This window comes from Salmo trutta, chromosome 25 (assembly GCF_901001165.1).
Source record: "Salmo trutta chromosome 25, fSalTru1.1, whole genome shotgun sequence".
Classification (NCBI taxonomy): domain Eukaryota; kingdom Metazoa; phylum Chordata; class Actinopteri; order Salmoniformes; family Salmonidae; genus Salmo; species Salmo trutta.
In genome coordinates this window covers 28939205-28948042 of record NC_042981.1, presented here as the reverse complement: position 1 = coordinate 28948042, position 8838 = coordinate 28939205, and positions in this window count along the sequence as shown.

Here is an 8838-nt window from a genome sequence, read left to right as displayed (position 1 = left end):
TAGGCTATACAACGACTTAAAGCTACAATATGTCACTTTTTAGGCGACCCCCGAAATTCACATAGAAATATGAGTTATAGATCGATAATTCTCATTGAAAGCAAGTCTAAGAGGGGGTAGATCTTTTCTATGTGCGCTATTTCTGTACTTCCCATTCTTAAGTTTAGTTTGAGTCTTACTTTCGGTTTTGTACACCAGCTTCAAACAGCTGAAAATACAATATTTTTGGTTATGGAAAAGATTTAGATTTAGATAGCAAGTTTAGATAGCAAGTATAGTGTAGACAATCATTGTACTTGTTTTTCACATAAACTGAAATTAGGCGAATTATTAGAATTTTAGCAACCAGGAAATGGCGGAGTGGTTTCTGCATAGTGTACCTTTAAGTATGCTGGTCCATTGGGTGTCAGTTCGAGTAGACAATGGAGTACCACGGTATGAGTCATAATACCCATAAAACCTAGCGGTCAAACAGGGAAATGGTTCCAATCGTTTTTCCATCATTCATTTCCCATTGTGTTTTTTTTATTTTATTTTATTTTAGAAACACTTAAAGGGCTCTATTTTGTGTAGGCTTACCCTGGCGTGACGTTTGGATAACTGTGTAAATCTCTAAGACAAGGTGACTTTTATCAATATATTTGCCTGTATTTACCGCCCAAAAATGAAATGCTAATTAGCTGCTAATGTGGCTATCATAAAGAACTACAAATTTTGCAGTTGCAAAAACCATCAAGCGCTGGCTCTCATGAGGACTGCCACAGGAAAGGAGGACCAAGACTGCCAAATCAAGGCAAAGGTAAGAATCTCTGGATTAATGTTAGCTAAATGTAGTCATGAATGAATTTGCAAAATGTCTTTGATGAACAATTCTGTGACCTGTCTTGGGCAAGTTTTAAATTGACGCAGTACCTGCTAGCAAAGGTGTCAGCTACAGATGACGTGCAGGAGCTTGCAGGGATTTGTAGTCTTTGATGCTAATTAGCATTTTCGAATCCGAGACTAAATATAGACGTATTTATATAGATAAAAGTCACCTTGTCTAAGAGATTGTGGTTATATTACCGTCACGCCAGGGTAAGCCTACATGAAACACAGCCCTTATTTTAAGTGTTTCTAAAATCCCCTATGGGAAAAATGAATGGTGGAAAAACTATTGAAACCATTTCTGTTTGACCGCTAGGTTTTATGGGTATTATGACACCTCCACTTCGGGTCTCTATGTAGGCTACGGCACATCTCATGTGAATTCTTATAAATTGTAAGTACATTTACATATTTCTAGGGGGTAGATTTTTCGTTAGGATTTTTTTAAATCAATTGTTTTATTATATTTTCAAGGCAACAAAATAGGCTGAATAAATTAGCAGCTACCTCCGTGCTTGTGTAGTCCAGTGGATATAGCTGCTGACCCCATCACACATATGCCAGAGTTGTCATGGGTTTGAATCCAGCCCACTGCACTTTGAATTTTTGGAGGAACTCGTACTTTTGTAGTTACTCTCTGTGGGCTGTATTTGTACTCTTACTCAAGTAATTTCTGAAGGAAGGAACTTACTTTCTACTGCTTTACATTTGACAAAATCCCTTACAGTTACATAGATATTAGATACATACAGTACCAGTCAAAAGTTTGGGCACACCTACTCATTCAAGGGATTTTATTTATTTTTGCTGTTTTCTACATTGTAGAATAGTGAAGACATCAAAACTATAAAATAACACCTATGGAATCATGTAGTAACCAAAAAAGTATACTGTGTGGTATAAAATATATTTTATGAGATTCTTCAAAGTAGCCATCCTTTGCCTTGATGACAGCTTTACATAGTCTTGGCATTTTCTCAACCAGCTTCATGAGGTATTCACCTGGAATGCAATTCAATTAACAGGTGTGCCTTGTTAAAAGTTAATTTGTGGAATTTATTTCCTTCTTAACGCGTTTGAGCCAATCAATTGTGTTGTGACAAGGTAGCGGTGGTATACAGAAGGTAGCCCTATTTGGTAAAACACCAAGTCCATATTATGGCAAGAACAGTTCAAATAAGCAAAGAGAAACAGTCCATCATTACTTTAAGACATGAAGGTCAGTCAATGTGGAACATTGCAAGACCTTTGGAAGTTTCTTCAAGTGCAGACGCAAAAACCTTCAACCGCTGGCTCTCATGAGGACCGCCACAGGAAAGGAGGACCCAGCGTTAACTCTGCTGCAGAGGGTAAGTACACTAGAGTTAGCTGTGCCACAGATTGCAGCCCAAATAAATGCGTCAGCGTTCAAGTAACAGACACATCTCAACATCAACTGTTCAGAGGAGACTGCGTGAATTTTATTTAACTAGGTAAGTCAGTTAAGAACAAATTCTTATTTACAATGACTGCCTACTCTGGCCAAACTCGGACGACGCTGGGCCAATTGTGCACAGCCCTATGGGACTCCCAATCACAGCCAAACATGAATCAGCCCTTCATGGTCGAATTGCTGCAAAGAAACCACTACTAAAAGACACCAATAAGAAGAAGAGACTTGCTTTGGCCAAGAAACACGAGCAATGGATATTAGACCGGTGGAAATCTGTCCTTTGGTCTGATGAGTCCAAATTTGAGATTTTTGGTTCCAACCACCGTGTCTTTGTGAGGCGTAGAGTAGATGAACGGATGATCTCTGCATGTGTGGTTCCCACCGTGAAGCATGGAGGAGGAGGTGTGATGGTGTGTGGGTACTTTGCTGGTTACACTGTGAGTGATTTATTTAGAATTCAAGGCACACTTAACCAACATGGCTACCATAGCATTCTGCAGCAATACGCCATCCCATCTGGTTTGCACTTGGTGGGACTATAATTTGTTTTTCAACAAGACAATGACCCAACACACCTCCAGGCTACTTAGTGTACAAAGCTGTCATCAAGGCAAAGAGTGACTACTTTGAAGAATCTAAAATATTTTTATTTGTTTAACATATTTTTTTGGTTACTACATGATTCTATATGTGTTATTTTATAGTTTAAGTCAAGTTCAATTATTATTCTACAATGTAGAAAATAGTAAAAATAAATCAAAACCCTCGAATGAGATGGCGTGTCCAAACTGTTGACTGGTACTGCAGATATCAGTGGCAGTCGGTTCCGTTTGAGATGAGGGAGGACCTTTTAAAAAATATATATATATTTTTTTTGGCTCATGAGCATGGCCTTACTTCTATTACAGCATATTGGATGACTGTCATTCATATTCCATTCACCCAGTATAATGTAACAGTGATAGGTTTAGACTACTACATGATACTCACATTTTCCCTAGACCATCATGAGTTTGTTACAACCTAATTACTACAATCCTGAGGCGACAGACAGTGACACATGGACAGATGGTGACACATTCAATACCGCCTTGCACACTCTTGCCAGCATCTAGCTGATCTAGGGTGTAATCATTAGTCCAACAGTTGCAAACGAGAGTTTCTATTGGACAAATTCAGATACAGTTGAAGTGGGAAGTACATTTCAACTCAGTTTCACAATTCCTGACATTAAATCCCAGTAAAAATTCCCTGTCTTCGGTCAGTTAGGATCACCACTTTATTTTAAGAATGTGAAATGTCAGAATAATAGTAGAGTGATTTATTTCATATTTTGTTTCTTTCATCACATTCCCAGTGGGTCAGAAGTTTACATATACTAATTGAGTGTTTGGAAGCATTGCCTTTAAATTGTTTAACTTGGGGTCAAACGTTTTGGGTAGCCTTCCACAAGCTGCCCACAATAAGTTGGGTGAATTTTGACCCATTCCTCCTTATAGAGCTGGTGTAACTGAGTCAGGTTTGTATGCCTCCTTGCTCGCACACGCTTTTCCAGTTCTGCCCACAAATGTTCTATTGGATTGAGGTCAGGGTTTGTGATGGCCACTCCAATACCTTGACTTTGTTGTCCTTAAGCCATTTTGCCACAACTTTGGAAGTATGCTTGGGGTAATTGTGCATTTGGAAGACCCATTTGCGACCAAGCTTTAACTTCCTGACTGACGTCTTGAGATGTTGCTTCAATATATCCACAGAATTTTCCTACCTCATGATGCCATCTATTTTGTGAAGTGCACCAGTCCCTCCTGCAGCAAAGCACCCCCAAAACATGATGCTGCCACCCCGTGCTTCACGGTTGGGATGGTGTTCTTCGGCTTGCAAGCCTCCCCCTTTTTCCTCCAAACATAACAATGGTCATTATGGCCAAACAGTTCTATTTTTGTTTCTTCAGACCAGAGGACATTTCTCAAAAAATTACAATCTTTGTCCCCATGTGCAGTTGCAAACGGTAGTCTGGCTTTTTTTAATGGCAGTTTTTGAGCAGTGGCTTCTTCCTTGCTGAGCAGCCTTTCAGGTTATGTCGATATAGGACTCGTTTTACTGTGGATATAGATACTTTTGTACCCGTTTCCTCCAGCATCTTCACAAGGTCCTTTGCTGCTGTTCTGGGATAGATTTGCACCTTTCGCACCACAGTACATTAATCTCTAGGAGACAGAACGCGTCTTCTTCCTGAGCGGTATGACGGCTTCGTGGTCCCATGGTGTCTATACTTGCATACTATTGTTTGTACAGATGAACGTGGTACCTTCAGGCATTTGGAAATTGCTCCCAAGGATGAACCAGACTTGTGGAGGTCTACAATTTTTTTCTGGGGGTCTTGGCTGATTTATTTTGATTTTCCCCATGATGTCAAGCAGAGGCACTGAGTTTGATGGTAGGCCTTGAAATACATCCACAGGTACACCTCCAATTGACTCAAATGATGTCAGTTAGCCTATCAGAAGCTTCTAAGGCCATGACATCATCTTCTGGAATTTTCCAAGCTGTTTTAAAGGCACAGTCTACTTAGTGTATGTAAACTTCTGACCCACTGGAATTGATACAGTGAAATAATCTGTCTGTAAACAATTGTTGGAAAAATTACTTGTGTCATGCACAAAGTAGATGTCCTAACCGACATGCCAAAACTATAGTTTGTTAACAAGAAATTTGTGGAGTGGTTGAAAAACGAGTTTTAATGACTCCAACCTAAGTGTACGTAAACATCCGACTTCACCTGTATGTTTATCCCTGTTTTCGTTCCTTTTGCTTCCGTTTTAAAAACGTTAACAGAATCGGCGGAATGAATCCACCCCTGATCACACGTAAACACAGTTCACTTTCATATCAGCCACATTGTATTAATTCTCTCACCTTTCCCCTGCACTTGTGGACTTCAATGCACAACACATCTGTCTTCCTCTTGCTTCTCGTTCTTTAGGAAGAAATTAATTTGTTCAAAACTGTTCAACTATTGTCTTTCGCTCTTTGCTGCGTCAACTACTCACCACATTATGCACTGCAGTGCTAACTAGCAGTAGCTTATGCTTTCAGTCCTAGATTAATTCTCTGATCCTTTTATTGGGTGGACAACATGTTAGTTCATGCTGCAAGAGTTCTGATAGAGGACGTCCTCCAAACTGGAAGTTGTCACAATTACTGTGTATATCTGTGGAAGGAGGTGAGAACCATGAGCCTCCTAGGTTTTGTATTGAAGTCAATGTACTCAGGAGGACGGAAGCTAGCTGTCCTCCAGCTACACCATGGTGCTACTCTACAGAGTGCTGTTGAGGCTACTGTAGAACTTCATTGCAAAAAAGTATGTTTCAATCAATTATTTGGTTGAGTGAATATTTAATATAGTTTAATCTAAATAGGATGACTTTAAAATGTTGATTTAAAAAAAAAAAAGAAATTCAATGACGATGGTCATCCCCTTCCTCCTCTGAGGAGCCTCCACTGACATCATAATCCAAATTGTGATTTTATTTTATTTTTTACATGATTTGATACGTTATATTTTATGTCTGTATGAACAATTCACGGCCCCTTGACCAATTAAATATATTTTGAAATAGGGCTATTTGACCAAGAAGGAGAGTGAAGGAGTGCTACATCAAATGACCTGGCCTCCACAATCCCCCGACCTCAACCAAATTGAGATGGTTTGGGATGTGAAGGAAAAGCAGCCAACAAGTGCTCAGCATATGTGGGAACTCCTTCAAGACTGCTGGAAAAGCATTCCAGGTGAAGCTGGTTGAGATAATGCCAAGATTGTGCAAAGCTGTCAAGGCAAAGGATGGCTATTGAAGAATCTCAAATATAAAATATTTTGATTTGTTTAACACTTTTTTTGGTTACTACATGATTCCATGTGTTATTTCATAGTTTTGAGGTCTTTACAAGTGTTCTACAATGAAGAAAATAGTAAAAGTAAAGAAACCCTTGAATGAGTAGGAGGTTTAAATATTTTGACCGGTAGTGTATGATCTCTGCTTGTTGGCTAACTAGCCACCTTGTCATTGGCATAAAGAGTGAACAGATGATGAATCAGATGTGTGTGGCAATAGCTAACTAGCTATCATATTAGGTTGCCACTAGATAAACTGGCTAAGCTAGCTAGCTGCAGTGTTAACCATGTATCTACTGTTAGCTAACATTAGCAAGATGATCAACTGGTCAGTCCAGCGCAGCATCCTCCCACTCTGTGTGTGTGTGTGTCTATATGTTGCTGCTTTAATGACAAGGCCTATAAGCACATGTCATACAGTGTATCATCTCGGTAAGCTTTTTGTGCCATGTACTAGAAATAAAAAATGATGTGTGGGTGTCTTTTATTTACAGCTTGTAGCAGTACAACCAAGGCGGAGGAGAATGGGCCAGCCTAGAAAATAAAATACCCTTCAAAATGGAGAGGTTGGAAGAGAAGGAGGTTGGAGGGTAAATCCTACCTTAGAAGGAAAAAGATGATTGAGTTGACCATGGCAATTGATATCAAATAAAAATGTATTTGTCACATGTGCCAAATACAACAGGTGTAGACCTCCCCGTGAAATGCTTACTTACAAGCCCCTAACCAACAATGCAGTTAAGAAAATAAGAGTTACTTTAGTTTATTTAGTAAATATTTTCGTAAAAGAAGTTACGCAATAAAATAACAATAACGAGGCTATATACAGGGGATACCGGTACCAAGTCAATGTGAGGGGGTACAGTTGAGGTAATATGTACATGTACTGTAGGTAGGGGTAAAGTGACTATGGCTAGATAAACAGAGTAGCAGCAGATATCTGCACTGTTTGAGGATTTATTACTTACATGATTCTTACCTGAATACCTACCTTGACGTTATATTCCATGCTGAAATGTTTCTGATATGCACACTAACCTGATCCTCCTTGATATTTCATTCTCTTGTGTAAAATTAAACATAACACTTGGAGTCCATCTTTTAAGTATGCATTCATCATCACATGATCTACTTGAAATTATATTGTGAAATACATTTATGAATGCTATTGTAACAGTGTAGGTTCCGTCCCTCTCTTCGCCCCAACCCGGGCTCGAACCAGGGACCCTTGCACACATCAACAACTGACACCCCACGAAGCATCGTTACCCATCGCGCCACAAAAGCCACGGCCTTTGCGACGCAAGGCGAAACCCTACTTCAAGTCTCAGAGCGAGTGATGTCACCGATTGAAATGCTACTAGCGTGCACCACCGCTAACTAACTAGCCATTTCACATCGGTTACACTATTGATATTGTAAAATTATTCCAATGTCTCGTACCATTTACCTTTTAATGAAATTGAGCACATTGATAGATATTAAGTCAACTTTGAATCAGACTGTAATTGAAACTGTACAGCCTACGGATTTTGTCTGACGTCAATCTTTATTGGAGTGTATTTATTACGGAAAGCATTTACTGTTTAAGAACCAAACGGAAACAAACAGAGCAAACGGAACGAAACAGGGAGGGACCTACCTGAAGTTGTCCAATAGAAACTCTTGTTTGCGTTTTCCGTTTGGAGTAAACGGTTTCAGAAAACGGTTTGCAACAGAATCGGCGTAATGATTACACGCCTGTGCTGGATGACTTCTGCTGGATGGTGCTGACAGGCTTAAATTATAAATGAATGTCAAATTAATTGGGCTAAATTGTTCTTTTTGTTTGCTGTCGCAGTTATATACATATCTCTGACTAAGGTAATACCCACATCTTTTGGGGAGTGGTAATGATGTGACTAATAATGGTTGCAATTAAGATCAGCTGTTGCGGGTGAATTTAGCGCAATAGGCCCCTTGATATTTGATTATATTTCAATAGGCTACATGTTGTAGGCTACCCGTTAGCCTATCCATTGTCACATAGTGAAAGGTGTGAAAACCGATAAACTTTCCTTCAGTGTGTGTGGTTGCCCACATTTTATAATTAGGTTATGTATAATTTGCAGAGGTGGGTAGAGTACTGAAAATCTGTGTTTAAGTAAAAGTACTGTAATTTACTCAAGTACATGTTAAAGTAGCCCTCTTTAGAAACTACTCAAGTATGCATAAAAAAAGAGATGCTCATGTCTCCAGCCTAACAATGGGAGTTGTTGTCCCAAAGGCAGGAAGGCAGGCGACAAGTTTAGGTCTGCATATTAAGCCCATAGAAACGCATTGGGCTTATTCTGGACAGATTTTGGCGAGAATGAGCTCTCTCACTTTGCATCTTCCTCTCATCCTTAGTCCTGCTTGTAACCAAAGTCTTTCAAGATATGTTCACCCTCTGGCTGGTATAGACATCGGAACAACTTAGTCCTTTTTTAGCAGACTAAGTGCGATTTATCTATTTGACAAGCATTCCGTACAATAGAAATAAAGTATTTCCTCGTTTACCATGGCAAATCTACTGTGGCAATTTACTTGACAATTTCTATGAACAGAAACTAATGTTGGTGTAGTCTACTGTTATTATTTTATTTGTTTCCTATTATTGTTATCCAAA